The sequence below is a fragment of the Prionailurus viverrinus genome, chromosome A1 (assembly GCF_022837055.1).
Source record: "Prionailurus viverrinus isolate Anna chromosome A1, UM_Priviv_1.0, whole genome shotgun sequence".
NCBI lineage: Eukaryota > Metazoa > Chordata > Mammalia > Carnivora > Felidae > Prionailurus > Prionailurus viverrinus.
This window is the reverse complement of record NC_062561.1, coordinates 219,481,969-219,498,317: the sequence shown is the minus strand read 5'-3', so window position 1 is coordinate 219,498,317 and position 16,349 is coordinate 219,481,969.

Here is a 16,349-nt window from a genome sequence, read left to right as displayed (position 1 = left end):
ATATCCACTGGCATGCGTAGTTACATAGTTCTATGCATATTGATATAATTGTATAGAGCATAATACTTTCCTTGAAGCAGGAACTCATTCTTGTCATGTTTGTATCCCCAGCCACTGAGTATACTGTCTGGAAAACACAAGGCATACAAAATATGTTTTGAGTGAATGATGAATGAGTGAGCATTTTTCCACAAAACTGCTTACATGGACAGAAAGACTTTATTTTTCACTAAGGTTTCCAAAAAATGAAACTTTGAGTTTTAGTAATTTGAAAATAAAAAAAACCCACTAGTTATCACAATATGCCCATATCATAAATCAGAAGAGTCAACATTCAATCATAAACTTTGGGATAGTAGATATAATCTTGGATAGAGGCAAATAAGACAAATAATGAATTCCAAGGTGTCTGGTAAGATTGCATTCATTCTAAGAAGAAACTTTACAGTCATAGAGAGAACAGCTAATTGAATCTTTGCCAAAAGGGTTGAATTCTATTAATGATTTAGTAACTTATTTGCTTTATACTGTGAGCAAATTTTTTATCTCTCACACTTTCATTTTTCCTGTCTGTTAAAACAAGTAAAATATCAGTGCCTACTACATAAATTCAATCTGTGTGAAATAAATGTATGTGTATGTGCCACTTTTTATAGTTGTGTTGCATGTAAACCATTTTTATTTCTATGTTTTATTTTACTGTTTTTTATTTCTTCAATTTTAAGTTTCTATTAATAAACATAATATTGCAAAGAATAGAGGGAAATTCTTCAACATGAAAAAGAATATCTACAAAAAAATCTACAACTAACATCATGCTTAATGATGAGAAACTAGAAGCTTTCTCTCTGTGATCATGAACAAAGCAAGAATATTCCTCTCACCTCTCCTTTCAACATTGTACTCTATAAGTTCTAATTAATGCAGTAAAATGATAAAAGTAAATAAAAGCTATACAGATTGGTGAGGAAGAAATGAAATTGTTTTTGTTTGCAGATTGCATGACATAGGAGAAAACCCAGATGACTTTGAGAATGGTGATTGCCTTATTACATATAACAGCAAAGAGATGATACACGACAGAAATAATTGATAAGGTGGACTTCACAAAATTCTTAAGTGTCTATTCTGTAAAAGAGGATGCCAATAAAATTAGGAAAAAAAAGCCACAGAATATATTGACAAAAGACACATCAGATCAAGGACTGTTATCCAAAACATGCAAGGAACCCTTAAAACCCAACAATAAGAAAACAACCTTATCAAAATATGGACCAGAGACCTTAACAGGTGATATTCAGGTGATGTTGTACTTCACGTGTCATCAGGAAAAAGCAAAGCAGTGAGCTACCCCTGTCCACCTGTTAGAATGCCCCAAATCTGTAACACTGACACCAAATCCTAGTGAGAGTGTGAAGCAACAGGAACTCTAATTACTGATGGGATGCAAAATGGTGCAGGCACTTTAGAAAATATTTTGGCAAATTTCTTATAAAACTAAACATACTCTTACCATATGATACAGCAGTTGCATTCCTTGGTATTTACCCAATGGGGTTGAGAACTTATATCCAAATAAAAACTGCGCTTGGATGTTTATAGTAGCTTTTCTCATAATTGCCCCAAATCAGAAGCAACCAAGATGACCTTTAGCAGGTGAACAGATAAGCAATAGTAGTATATTCAGACAATGGAATATTATTCAGCACCAAAAAGAAATGGGATTTCAAGCCCTAAAAAAGACATGGAAGAATTTTGAATGCCTGTTACTGAGTGAAATAATCCAAGCTGGAAAGACTACATATATTTGATTCCAACTATATGACATTCTGGAAAAGGCAAAATTACCAGTGTTGGGTTGGGACAAGGGAGAGGGATGCATAGGGGAAACACAGAGGATTTTTAGGACAGTGAAAATCTCTTTATGAAGCTATAATGATGGATATATGTCATTATATATTTGACCAAATTCATAAAATGTACAACATCAAGAGTGAACATTAATGTAAATTATCAACTTTGGTTATATTATGTCAATGTAGGTTCATTAATTGTAATAGATGTATTGCTCTGTTCAGTATTATTGGTAATGAGGTCGTCTATACATGTGTAGACCAGGAGATATATAGGAAATATCTGTACCTTCCCCACAATATTTCTGTGAAGCTGTTCTAAAAACATAATACCACAAATGTGTGGTAGTAAGTGTTTTCCAATTTCCAGATATGATTTATAGGCTCAATGATATGGGACCAAGTGTGTTGCTGATCACTGCATCTTTATAGTCTCCAAACACCAGTTATTACTGAGCATTATTAAGAAGTGTAAGTGAGGGTCAAAAAGATTTTCCTTTTTCACTATGTGCTGATGTAGCTTTGAATAAGAACATATTTATGAAAATGGATTAATGAGACTTATTGAAGCTTGGAAACATATCTTCTGGGAAGTTCCTTTGACTCAAATTTTAGTTTTGATATTTCTCAGAGTGTAATCTTAATCACTAAGTAGTTACTAATATTAACCTCACAGAGATAATTTAGGTCCAAAATTAGAAACTATTTTGGGCAACTTCTTTATAAAGAATATATAGTATGCTTGTAAACTCATAATGCCAATTACAAAAGGTGTGGGGTGAGTTCTATGAATTCTGACTAAATATCAGGATTTTCTGAGAGGAATAAAAGGATTTGTTTAGAGTCTATACAAACATGGACTATATATACATATTCTATTCATAGAATATTAGGTGCAACTATAATAGCATGTTATATAACACTCAATATATGGGAACCTTATGACTCTATGACCTTATGATTCAAGGAGACATGAGTTAAACTATAAGTTTGTATAGCTTTGCCATATGAAGAGGTTGCTAATCCGTATTGCATTAGTCAAAGAAATATGTTTTGTTTTTGCCCTTAGCCTTGGCATTGAGATCTTCAGTACAAAGCATGTCCTTTAACCTTCTAATCTGATTACCTTCTTGTTTTCACAACAAAGCATAAACTCACTAAGAAAATAGACATTTTGTGTAAAATAGCTTACTTATGGATTTCCTACATATACTTAATTTAACTAAAGTATTTGAATATTATTATGAACATGATCCTTCATTCTACAGAACTAGTTTTTTTTTCCCTTTTAATTTCTTTTAAAAAAACCAAATCACCTCTCCACTCCCCACCCCCTTGTCCCACCCCACCACACACAAAGAGCATCACAAAATCTGAAAACACTTGGGATAGAAGAGAGTATGTTACAGCTGGAAGTTTGTTGAAACTGTGTACTGGGGCAGATAAAACTTCCTATTGCTTGAAAGAATGCAATAGCTTATGCGAAAAGACAGAACCATAAAATATACTTGATGACAACTTTCAAGTTAGCAATTGCAAGAGGTACACATTCTATTAGAATTCTCATCAGTGGAGGAAGCTTATTGCAGAATTAACAGAACATCTTCAATCAGAGCTTTAGTTTGGGCTTTTTAAGTAAATATGATTATATCAACACTCTTCAGACACAGATATATTGATACAGATACGTATTGACGTACTGATATTTGAGGTGTGGGTATTGCTTAGGATGTCTTGGTTCCAAATATATAGAAGCAAAAATGTCTTACATGGAAAATGATGAAGTGGTAAACATAATATCTTAGGCATTAAACTTGAGGGTTTGTCCTTAAGCCATTAATTAATGGCAGACTAAGATACATTCTCTCATCTTGACACTCTATGCTTGGGTGTCCTCTCGCTTGACAGGTGGAATGGGTTTGATTATACATTGAAATCAGTATGGAATTCATTTGCTTATGGAGGACTGCTACCACTTTTAACTTCTGTTTCTCTTTCTCTTTTCTCTGTCAGAAGGTTAGGGAGATTTGAAAGGAATTTGGTCAATCAGGTCAAACCTCCAGCTGAGAAAATCACTGATTGTGTGACTTTCCTAAACAGATGCCTGTCTCAGGCCCTGTCAGTGCTGCTGTGTTTGGAACACTTCTGAGCATGTTGTGTATGCAGATCTTTTTCAACCATGAGAAGCTCAGTGTTGTTTTTACTTGGCAAATTCTCTTCTCCTCAGCACAGAGTACATGGGAACATGATACATATTCATACTGGACTAGTTTCGGTGCCTGAGTGGCTGTGGCACTGTGTTAATGGAGAGCCCAAAGAGCTGTAGATTGAGCAGCGTTCATCATAGCAGCAAGTTCAAGGTTGCTTTTTTCTTTCCTTTTGCCTACCTGACGTTGTTGTGAAAGCTCTAACATCTTTTCTCCTTGGAGAGAAAAACTTGGAGGGACTTCATAACACATCTATACTTTCTGATTAATCACCATTTCATAGGTGGCAAATGCCCTCAACATGACCGTATCTTCAGTGGTTGATCTAGACGCATGCAGTCTCTCATCGTGCTCCTCCCATTTTGCATCCTCCTTCCTCAGAATGTGATTTAGTTATTATTGCTAATTAACCTCTGAAATGCCCAATGGTGATGTCTTTAAAAAGAGGCCAACTGGGGCGCCTGGGTGGCTCAGTCAGTTAAGCATCTGACTTCGGCTCAGGTCATGATCTTGTGGTCCATGAGTTCAAGCCCCGTGTTGGGCTCTGTGCTGACAGCTCAGAGCCTGGAACCTGTTTCAGATTCTGTGTCTCCCTCTGTCTCTAACCCTCCCCCGTTCATGCTCTGTTTCTCTCTGTCTCAAAAATAAATAAACATTAAAAAAAAGTTTTTTTAAAATAAAATAAAATAAATAAAAAGAGGCCAACAAGCAAATTTCTCTAAAAATTACATTTGAGAGGATCTGAGAAGAAATCTTAATTTCATAAAAACATACCAAGGAATTTATACAGTTGGATAAAATTTGAGTTACTCCTTAATTATGGGCAGTAAATTTCATCTGTTACTCACCATAACAGATGAAAAGACTTGAAGTAGTTTTTTAGTACAGTAGAAGATAGGTATGCTTAAAAATATAACAGGAAAATGAAAATACTTTGAGTATTTAAGGTTAATATTCTGAGTTGAGAGTAACATTAAATTTTATATTATTACTGACTTTATTGTTGTTTTGGAGTCTGTAAATACCCATATAACTAAACAAAATGATAAGTTTTGTATTATTTGATTCCCAGTGCAGTAAAAAACAAATACCATAAGGAGAGTGACAATTATGTTAACTCTTCCATAAATCTAGGTTACTCAAGATTTAAACCACTGTAGGGAAAAACCACTACAAACATATTAAGGCTCAAGGAGAACAAATCCCAAGGGTTAGTTCCCACTAGGAAGAATAAAAATGTGCAATGGGTTCTGGGAAGTTCAATTATAGCAACAGACAACAAGAGGTTTTCAGCCAATTTGAAACTAATTCAGTATGTTCTGGAGGAAAAAGGCAGTTGCACAGATAACATCAGTTTGAAACTGAAAGTTGTTGCCTTAGGAGAGACACTAACAAATGGGCTTTATCATTTGAGCTCCAAGGAAAGAAAGAGGATAGTGATAAAGAGAGAAACAAAGAAAGGGACAAAATTATATTCTATCATGCTCATATTCTACAGTTAATAAAGTAAGTGTGAACTACTTGGATAATTTAATGAGCAATTGATATGTTTCGATTATTACAAATGAAAAGCAATAAAATCAAAGGCATTAGAAAAAGTCTCAGGAATATCACAAAATAATAAAAATAAAGTAAGATATGTATTCTAAAACAATGAAGTAAGTGTCTGCTAATCAGTATCATGGCAGTTCCTTGTTCAGTTGTATTTATGTTCATATCCTATGTGTTGTGTGTCTCTGCTATGTTTCCTTTTCCTAAAATTGCCCCAGATTTGTGATTGTAGACATACAGGTTCCGAAGCAATATATAATAAAAAAATAAAGAAAGAAAGAAACTCTATCAGAGCAAATATAAAAAAAAATAGTGGGATGCTGCAGAAAAATGAAATTTTAATATTTATCATGCCATAAGCTCCAAATAGTTTTAAGTTTTCCAAATATGCCTTAAATGATATCAATATTATGAAAAAAATACCACTTTTTTTGTCAACGTTTATTTATTTTTTTTGGGACAGAGAGAGACAGAGCATGAACGGGGGAGGGGCAGAGAGAGAGGGAGACACAGAATCGGAAACAGGCTCCAGGCTCTGAGCCATCAGCCCAGAGCCCGACACGGGGCTCGAACTCACGGACCGCGAGATCGTGACCTGGCTGAAGTCGGATGCTTAACCGACTGCGCCACCCAGGCGCCCCCAAAATACCACTTTTTAATTCTGTTTGTTAAGTTGAATATTTTACTTTTTTGACCAACAAAAAAAGGCAGTTTCAGAAGATTTATTCTAATACCATTTTAGTAATTCTATTCTACACATTATGAGTAAGAACATAGCAGTTTCTAATCTTTGAGCTGTTCTTTCAGTGTTTTTGAAATAAGTTCACTAGTATGCATGGACATCTCTAATACCTAGAGAAATCTTAGAAACTTCTTAGGTACACATATTGATAAATATTTGCCTTGATCTAAAACTATATGTTCACCTGCTTGAAAAACATAAAAAGATTTGCCGTTTCAAAGAAATGATAAAACATGTATTTTCTGAGAAAAAAGTCAGAGTATTTATAAAAAGTTATTACAATAAAAATATTATATGGATTAATAAGATTTTTCACTATATATATTTCAATGCCCTATCTTCCATGAAAATAAGACCATATCCTTAATTAAAATGATATTTCTGAATTATAAAGTTTTAAAATGTAAAACAGTGTTTATCAACAGGGACACAGGAAAATTACAATTCAATTTTCATACTTCTATAGAAAGCCTAGGGAAAAGTAACCTTCCATATCATGTTACCCTTCTGAATATATTACATGAAACCATGATCACAAAGTCTCATATCATTAGTTACTTTAGGGCAGAAGCTTTTTCTTATGTTTAACCCCTGCTGCCTAGCACAGTAAATCCTATTAGTTATTGGTAACTGTCAAAACAAAATAATGGATATTTCCAGTATCCAAAGAAATAGCCTGGATTTTTTTAACCTTTATGTGATAAAATATGAAAACTTCATACTTTGAGGAAGTTTCACTCCTACTCTATAGGATATAGAAAGCCACTGTGAATTATTGCTCCTTTCTAACCAATAAGAAAATCCAGATAATCTACAATATCATAAATTACATTGAACTTCAGCCAAATGAAGTCACAAGAAAATCAAGTAAACTAAATCCCAAAGGGACAAATTACTCAGAGGAGAGTTAGAACATACAGACTGCTTTATCTTTGGCAGAGAGTGAGAGGGAGAATAAAATCAGTTAAGGCAAAAACAGCTAATGTTTAAATAAAGTCTAAAAGGTCAAATGTGATCAATTTAGGGCAAGGATTCTCAATTCAGGGGAATGGTGCCCTTCCAGGGACATTGGGCAATGTCTGAACACATCTTTAGTTATCACAACTGTTGTGGGGTGTGAGGGCACACCCTTGTGTAATCACTTCGCACTCCCCCTTGAGTGTGGGTGGGACTTTTGACTTGTTTCTAACAAAAACTATGGCAAAGGTGATCTGATGTCACTCCCCTGATTGTGTTTCATCCCATAAGACTGAATATTATCCATGGAGTGAAGGTCTTTTCCTCTACCTTGCTGGCTTTAAAGAAGCAAGCCTCTGTGATGTAAACAGCATATCAATGGCGCCACGTAGCTGTAGGTGGTCTCTGAAACCTGAGGGTCTCACAAATTGTAAGGGACTAAGTCTGTCAATAGCTATGTGAGCTTGGAAGAGAATCCTGAGCACCAGCCAACTCCTTGACTGCTTCCTTCTGAGACTCTGAGCAGAGGACCCAGCTAAGCATACCTAGATTTCTGACCCACAGAAACTGAGACAGTAAACTTATGTATTAGTTTAAGCTCCAACATTTATCATGATTTGTTATGCAGTAATAGAAAAGTAATATAGAGTACTACTGGCATCTAGTGGGTAGAGATCAGGGACTTTGTTAAACGTCCTAAAATGCACAGGATTGCCCACTACAACAAAGAATTATCTGGCTCCATGTGTCAATAATGCCAAGATTTAAAAAATGTGGACCAGGACAAAATCCACTCCCAAAGCACCGCCTCTGCCTTACAGATGCTTCCTTGTAGTGAGGAGCTACAAGAATGGAACAGATGACAGCTGCTTTCCCTATACCCTTCATTTTGAATCAAAAACCTTAAACTGATGGGGAAGGGGCAGCAAACCCTTACTAGCCTTTGGCCATAAAAAATTCTCTGCTTCAGGTAGAGGGGCAAAAACAAAAATATATGAGAGATACAGAAAATATGCCTTTCCCCAGGACTCAGGCACTGCTCATGGGAGAGGCTTACAGTGAGAGAGGTGGGTACAAAATCCTCGGGCTCCAGATTCTGCCCCAATTCAAAGGCGAAATCTTTTAATACCAGGAAGGGACAAAAAACTCTCTCCTGCCCAGAAGCCATCACAGAAAACAGGCAGTTGCTTGAGAGGAAGATGTGGAAGACATTGTCCACTGCCCAAGTTCAGAGGATCTAAGATTGAGGTTTGTGGTAAGCTGTATAATAGCCCCACAAAGGTATCCACATCCTAATTCCAGGAACCTGTGAATATCTTACTGGCAAAAGAGACCTTTCGATGGCAAGATTATTCTGGATTATCCCAATTGAGTCCAATGTAATGGCAAAAGTCTGGAGGAGGGAGACAGGAGGGTTGAAGTAGGACAGGTGATATTTTGATGGAAGTAGAAGCAAGGAAGGGCCTACAAGCCAAGGAATGCAGATGTCTCCAGATGCTAGCAAATACAAGCAAATGAATTCTTCCCTAAAGACTCCAGAAAGAGCCGGACCCCTTACTTCAGCTCAGCAATATGAAGTTTAGACTCTGAAACTCCAGAATTGCAATAAAAAATGTGCAATGTTTGGGGGGCACTAAGCTTGGTATAATGTGTTATATCAACATAGGAAACTAAAACAGAGTTGGAGCAGAAGATCCCAGGGGCTCCTTGGTGGCTCAGTCATTTAAGCATCCAACTCTTGGTTTCAGCTCATGTCATGATCTCATGGTTCCTGAGATTGAACCCCGCATCAGGCTCTGCACTGACAGCACAGAGCCTGCTTGGGATTCTGTCTCTCTCCCTCTCTCTTTGCCCCTCCCTTGCCCACACACACACACTCTCTCTCTCTCTCTCTCTCTCTCTCTCTCTCTCAAAATAAACTGAAGAGAAGAAGAAGAAGAAGAAGAAGAAGAAGAAGAAGAAGAAGAAGAAAGAAAGAAAGAAAGAAAGAAAGAAAGAAAGAAAGAAAGAAAGAAGGGGGAGGAGGGGGAGGGGGGGAGGAGGAGGAGAAGGAGGAGGAGGAGGAGGAGGAGGAGGAGGAGGAGGAGGAGGAGGAGGAAGAGAGTCAAGAAACCTCACCTGCCCCATCACAAGAGTAGTAGGGAGTAGACTTTTTGTGACAGAAGTATTTCAGAGACTGGTAAGAGTTGAAGCTGGAGAACACTAAGTAAAACACCAGCCCCCCAGGCTCCACACTAACCATTAGGTAACAACAGGAAGGAAGTTCATGGGTATTATGATTCCTACATCTTTGCATGTATAAACATCCCTGGACTGGGAGCATGACTGTTGGGTTGCAGTTCCTTTCATCTAGTAAGCAATAAATGTTATTCAGGAGACAAGCTTAGTAAACAAAATCTCTCTGTCCTCTTTTCTTTATTGAGTTAAAATGATTTTTAATGTTGAAATTCAGTGTCTCCACATCATTGCTCATATTGAAATAATCTTGGATTTATTTCCAAAATTTTATTGTAGTGTCAATATATTCAACCCCAAGTATTTAGAGTATCTATAAATACTATAAAGTAATCAGCTTTAGCAAGATAAAAATATGTTTGAGACATGAAATTATCTTTCCTAAATGCCAAAAGTAGAAAAGAAGGACAGTTGATTATTTAATTTATTTGCCTATGGATTTTACAAGCATCTTTATAGTATATAAATTCTAAATTCATATTTCCCTTTCATTATAATATACATTTCAAATATTGTTTTAGAAAGAAATCCTTTTCTTGTGTATTTACGTCTCTGGAGTTAATGTTAGAATTTCTTTTAAGTTTTAACACATTAAATTATTTTGCAAAAAAATTTCTCTGGGAAATTGATCTTTGAATTTACTGTTTTTTTTAATGTATCTTACTATTTTTCTTCATTTGCTTCATTTATATGTTGTTAATTTGTAAGCAAAAAGCTTTGATGCTATGTAGTTTTAACTATTAATATAATTTAGCTCAACTCTTGCATTGTGCAGAAAATGTAAAATAGAAACCAAAATAATAAAGTGGTTTGCCCTTTATTATATAGCTGGTCAGCAAATGAGTCTACATTTCTTGCTCACAGTCATCTTTTTTCTGCAGCATCATGTTGCTGTAATTTAGCATTTTATTTATTTTTTTAGTGTTTATTTTGAGAGAGAGAGAGAGAAAGAATTCACATTCACAAGTGGGGTAAAGACACAGAGAGAGGGAGAGAGAGAACCTCAAGCAGGCTCCAGCTGTTAGCACAGAGCCCGACATGGGGCTTGAACGCACAAACTGAGATCATGACCTGAGCTGAAATCAAAAGTTGGAGGCTTAGCTGATTGAGCCAGCCAGGGGCCAATAATTTAGAATTTTAATTCTGTAATTATGGTGAAGTCATTTTAGGTGTTAAAACTTCTAAATATGTATTTTTATATCATCCAATCCATAATGAAGGTACCTATTTGATGGCTACTCTAAGTGTAGTTACCCAGATACTCTGAATTTATAGCACAACACACATGAAATCCATAAACTTCAGTATTGCAACAATAGATGGAGAAAACTTTAATTCACAAGAAAATATGTAGCAGAATGGTATAGAAATGTAGAATGGTTGGCTTGCAATATTATAACACAGGAAATCATTTTATAAGCACATTTTCCCAGTGTAACACTTAAAAAAATTGGTTATTTATAGTAAGTGTTTAACGGAATCCTGCTGTGAGAACATGAACCATTGATATTATTTATATTCATTCTGGCTATTCATGCTGTCTTATAATTAGCTTGTACATGGGTTTAAAATTGTCGCAATAATTGAACTGAGAGTAGGAGTTCACTGAGTCCTTCATGATCATGAAAAAGCTTTATCTGTAATCCCAATTATAGGGTGATGACATCATTGAGATAATGAAAAATAAGTCACTATTAAAGATACATAATGATAATTCTGATTAAAAACAAATGTGCCCAATAAAAATTTTGAAAGATTGCTTTATCTTCATTAAAGCATCTTTGCATTGAGTGGCAATGTTTTGTTTATTGTGGGAATTTCAGTGATTAAATAGTCACTTGGATTTGTGTTATTTACAGTGTTAGTAACTGTTAACAATTCAAATGATTTAATAAATCTCAAAATCTGCTATGGTTTGGATGATCAATGGTAAGTCCATTATCCCTTAATCAAATCTGATTCTGGGCATAATAACAATTAAAATGTAAGTGCTATTAATTTCTTTAAAGCAATTGCTATTTTAGAGGTCTCTTTAACAATGAAACAAGTCATCATTCAGTGTTTTTATAAGAAGAGAGTTTTAAATTCTGTTTTGAGAAGAAGAAATCAAGTGAGCTTATGTAATAGGTAACAATTGTTATATTTGACTAAAGAAATGCATTGTTTTTGGCTCAAGGCCTCTAGAAAAGGAAGGTTTTTTGAATCGTGTGTGTGTGTGTGTGTGTGTGTGTGTGTGTGTGTGTGCACGTGTGTATTTAAGAACTGACGGGCTTTCTGCTCCTACTCATCAAGCCTGTGTGACTTTCTCCAAAATTCAACAGTCCATACATAAGTGCATGTTAGCACAACTACAAAAATAAAAGCATTGAAATAGTGATTGTCGTACATGCATTATTATATTTTAATAATTTTCTTATGAGTGACACCTATACCAATTTATATGGCTGAAATAAAAATGATGATGAATGGAAATTGAATGAAACTAAAGTTATTACCCAAATATCTTAAAAGATAAATAAACAATATTTAGAAAATCTGTAGCTTAAGAATAATAAAGTTCATGAACTTACATTTGAGGTCACTAAGAAAATATGATGGTAGAAAAATAAAATTTCCATTATGATTAGTCTATTCTTTCTCTAGTATTACAACTTTATGTTTAGGGTTGGAGGTGTGTGTGTGTGTATTTATGTAATATTATAAATGTATATTATGTAGTACTTATATGTGTATATTATAAATATTATTTTAATAGACTGATATTCAGTAGGGCTGGTATGGGAGCCTTAGAAGTATAGTTAGCAGAAAGGAAAGCATGAAGAAGGGAACTGAGTTCAGAATTCCCAGGACTAGCGTACTGAATGTTTTCTTAATCCTTATAGTCCAACATGACTAACAAATCCAACTTAATTTGGGTAAGGTAAATAAACTCACACACACACACACACACACACACACACACACACACAGTTTCTCAGTTTCGGTCTCAGCACTAATAATATTTTGTTTCAGATAATTATAGATAGATATAGATATATATGTTGTATATATTTCATTAAATAGAAAGATAAATGAAATTTTAATATAAATGATCTTTGGATAGTAAGATTACAACCATTTTTTCCAAATGTTTCTTTCTATTTGCCCTCAAGTTTTATGCTGAATATTCGTCACTTTCATAATTGTATATTTAATAACTTTGGATGTGTTTGCATATCTTTTCATATATATTTATACACAATATCTGAATATTTTTATTTAAAGTTAGAGTGATGTGAAATCTTTTAATCTTACTCTTATTTTATTGTAGTGGTATAAAACTGAAGATTCAACTAATAAAGGCAAATTTTAAAAATCATGCTAGTGAAGAGTATTTCCATATCAGTGTTAATATTTTTTAAATGTTTATTTATTTTTGAGAGAGAGCAAGCGTGCGTGCAAGCGTTGGGGGTGTGGTCATGCAGAGAAATGGAGTGAGAGAGGGAGAGAGAGAGAGAGAGAGAGAGAGAGAGAGAGAGAGAGAGAATGAGAGAGAATCCCAAGCAGGCTCCATGCTGTGAGCACAGGGTCCCAAGCGGGGCTCACACTCACAAACTATGAGATTCTGACCTGAGTGTAAACCCAGAGTCAAATGCTTAACCGACTGAGACAGTGTTAATATTTTTACTGAAGCATGTGCGTGCACACACACACATTAGTTACATTGAATAAAAGATGTCCATATTGTGCATTGCAATATTCAGAATTAAACTATTTAAGAAAGTTTACAATTACTAAAAAGTAGATTTTTTATAGATGAATTAATGTTTTATATTACCTTACATTGCCTGTATTGTTTTGAATCCAAATTGATTGATTTAAATAATGTACATTCTAACTTGAATATTGCGAGGTGATATTTGTTTTTTCTAACTTCAGCACCGACACCATTTACTTTGATGTTTTTACAATAATTGGAAATAAAACATGTACATTCAAAAATAAATTAAAAATAAAAAAACATTTTATTGCCAAAAATAGTAAATAGATTAATTGTATATCTTTAATTTGACAGATAATGAAATAGTATCCAGCTTTCCCATATCAGTGAAAAATGAGTACATTCATTGCAATTTCTTTTGACATTGGGAAGTTCTGTCTAACACTTGAGGATCATTGACTCTGCTCCAGGCATTGTTCTTAGTGCTTTCATTTATTAAGTTCTTTAGTTCCCTTTACCTCTCTAGGAGGTAGGACTATTCTTATCTCCATTCTACAAATAGGAAAACTGTGCCATAGGCACTAACATTAGTCATTGGAGTCATTTGGTCATTCACACCAGATAGTTCTATTCCAGACTGGATGTTTTTAGTAAGTGCAGTTGTATTTTAATATTCAATTGTATGTTAATATTCAATAAATGTTTCCAGTGTGTCTCTAGTTTTTAAAAGTAAATTCAAGGAACTTTTAGATACACTCATAATGTTGTATTTGTTTAAACTGATATTAGGCTATTCAGTATGTGATTATTATTTTGCCTTTGGCAAAATATCAAAGTATAGGAATCTATCTTTGATGATTAGCTTTATACATATTCAAAGAAATTTTGGATCTTTCATGTTCAACATAAACTTTTGATGCAAGATCTATGTTCTTGGGCGTGACTCTGCCTGTTTTCCCGCAGAGCCTGGCTCTCCCTGTATCTTTCTTGATAAACTAACCCACATCCCACATCTTGCCTAAAATTTGGCCTAAATTTTGGCCAAAATCCCAGAAGCTAGTCTTGCCCTCCTCCACTGTTTTATGTTTTCATTGATCCATTTTCTGCACTAACTTGCAAAGTTAACAGGTTAAAGTAACATGCTCTTGAACAATCTTACCATTTAGAGTTCAGTTGACCTGTATCTTTGACTTTTTTTTTAAATAGCGGGCCTGATGATATTCACCATACCTATTCATATGAGTTGTAGCTCATATCAGGATTTACCTACAATAGTACTTTGACATATGTGAGTTGCTAATCACTTTAAATGATTACTTTGAACTAACTTAACTTTTAATACCTTGTCAATATAATGACCATGTACATTTTTCGTATGTCCTAGTTCCTGGTTAAAGCCCCTCAACATTAATTGTCTTCATGTTACCTGACACCTATTATTGCCATGATGTTTTGACTTTGCTAAGAAGGTAATAACTTACTTGTGATATTTTGAGGGCTAAGAAAGACCTGCTGAGTTGAATTTGGAAAAAACAGAATTGTTTTACAACAATTTGTAAAAAAATATTACTGGATCTAATTTCAAAAATGAGCCCACAGTGTGATAGAGCACTTAAAATTTTTCTTAGATAGAATAATTACATGTTTATTATAATATATGTATGCTATATATAATATATGGAGTATAATATGTATACACACATTAATATGTATATATACACAATACATTCACGTGCATGGCTTACTGATATAAACTTTTCATCTGGCATCATTGCTAAAGAGCTGAAAATTTATTAAAATCAGTAAGAATCTTTTACATTTTCTAAGTAAATATTATAATCTGTGAAAATAATTATGTTGTTCCTTTCAAATTCTTAAAACATTTAATTGTTTTTCTTGCTTTATTGAGCCAGGTGGAATATCCACAACAGTGCTGAACATAAATCATTATAGGTAACATATTTTTCCTCTATCAAAGAGAAAAAAATTAATTATTTTAACATTAAATATAGTTTGCCATGGGTTATCAGATTAAAATACCCTTATATTTTGGGGTGCCTGGATGGCTCAGTCGGTTAAGAATCCAACTCTTGATTTGGGTGTAGGTCATGATCTCTCAGTTCACGGTTCATAGGTAGGTAGGTTCTAGACCCACCTCTGCACTGTCAGTGCCTCTGCCCCTCCCCTGCTTGTGCTCTTTCTCTCTCAAAATAAATAAATAAACTTAAAGGAAATAAAGTAACATATTTCTCATTTGCTTGAAAAAACTTATGATAAGTAGACTTGATTTTTGTAAGTTACTTTTTGTATATCTCTTGAGATAGTCATGTGATTTATGTCCTTGTGTTATCATGGTGGATATTAACTGATTAATCAATATCAATTCCTCTACAGCTAGATGGTGGTGTATTATCTTTGAACATACTGGTGATTCACTTCATTAATGTTTTGTTAATGATTTTTGTTTCAATGCCTGAGAGTAGAAAAGACCTGTAACATTTATGTCAAGATGACCTTATAATTTGTGATGAAGAGTGTTTTCTCATTTTCTAATCTCCAAGAATTTTTATAAGACAGTATTTCTTTTTCTCAAATGTTTAGAATCTACCACTGAAACCACTGAGCTGTCAATTTCTTTGTGGAGAAGATTTCAATTTACTTAATAGATAAGCAATTTAAATTTTCTTTTTTTTGATCTGTTTAAAAATTTTCATTTTTCCAGAAAATGTTTCATTCCAACTATTTTTTTTCAAATATATTTCCCAATGTTTGTCAAACTGAACTCATTTTATTTTCAATGTTAAAAATATGTAAGAGCTGTTCTCTTAATTTATGACATTGATCCTTGGTGCCACTTGTTAATTACTTCAAATGTTAATCTATTTAATTAACAATTTGTTATTTTTATTTTTTTTATTCCCTAAAGAAAATATTATTTTTATTTTTTTCCTGGTACTGTTCTTTTTTCAATTTTATGCATTTTTTACATGCTGTAGGACCACACTGTTTTTTTTTTTAAATATGAAATTTATTGTCAAATTGGTTTCCATACAACACCCAGTGCTCATCCCAACAGGTGCCCTCCTCAATGCCCATCACCCACC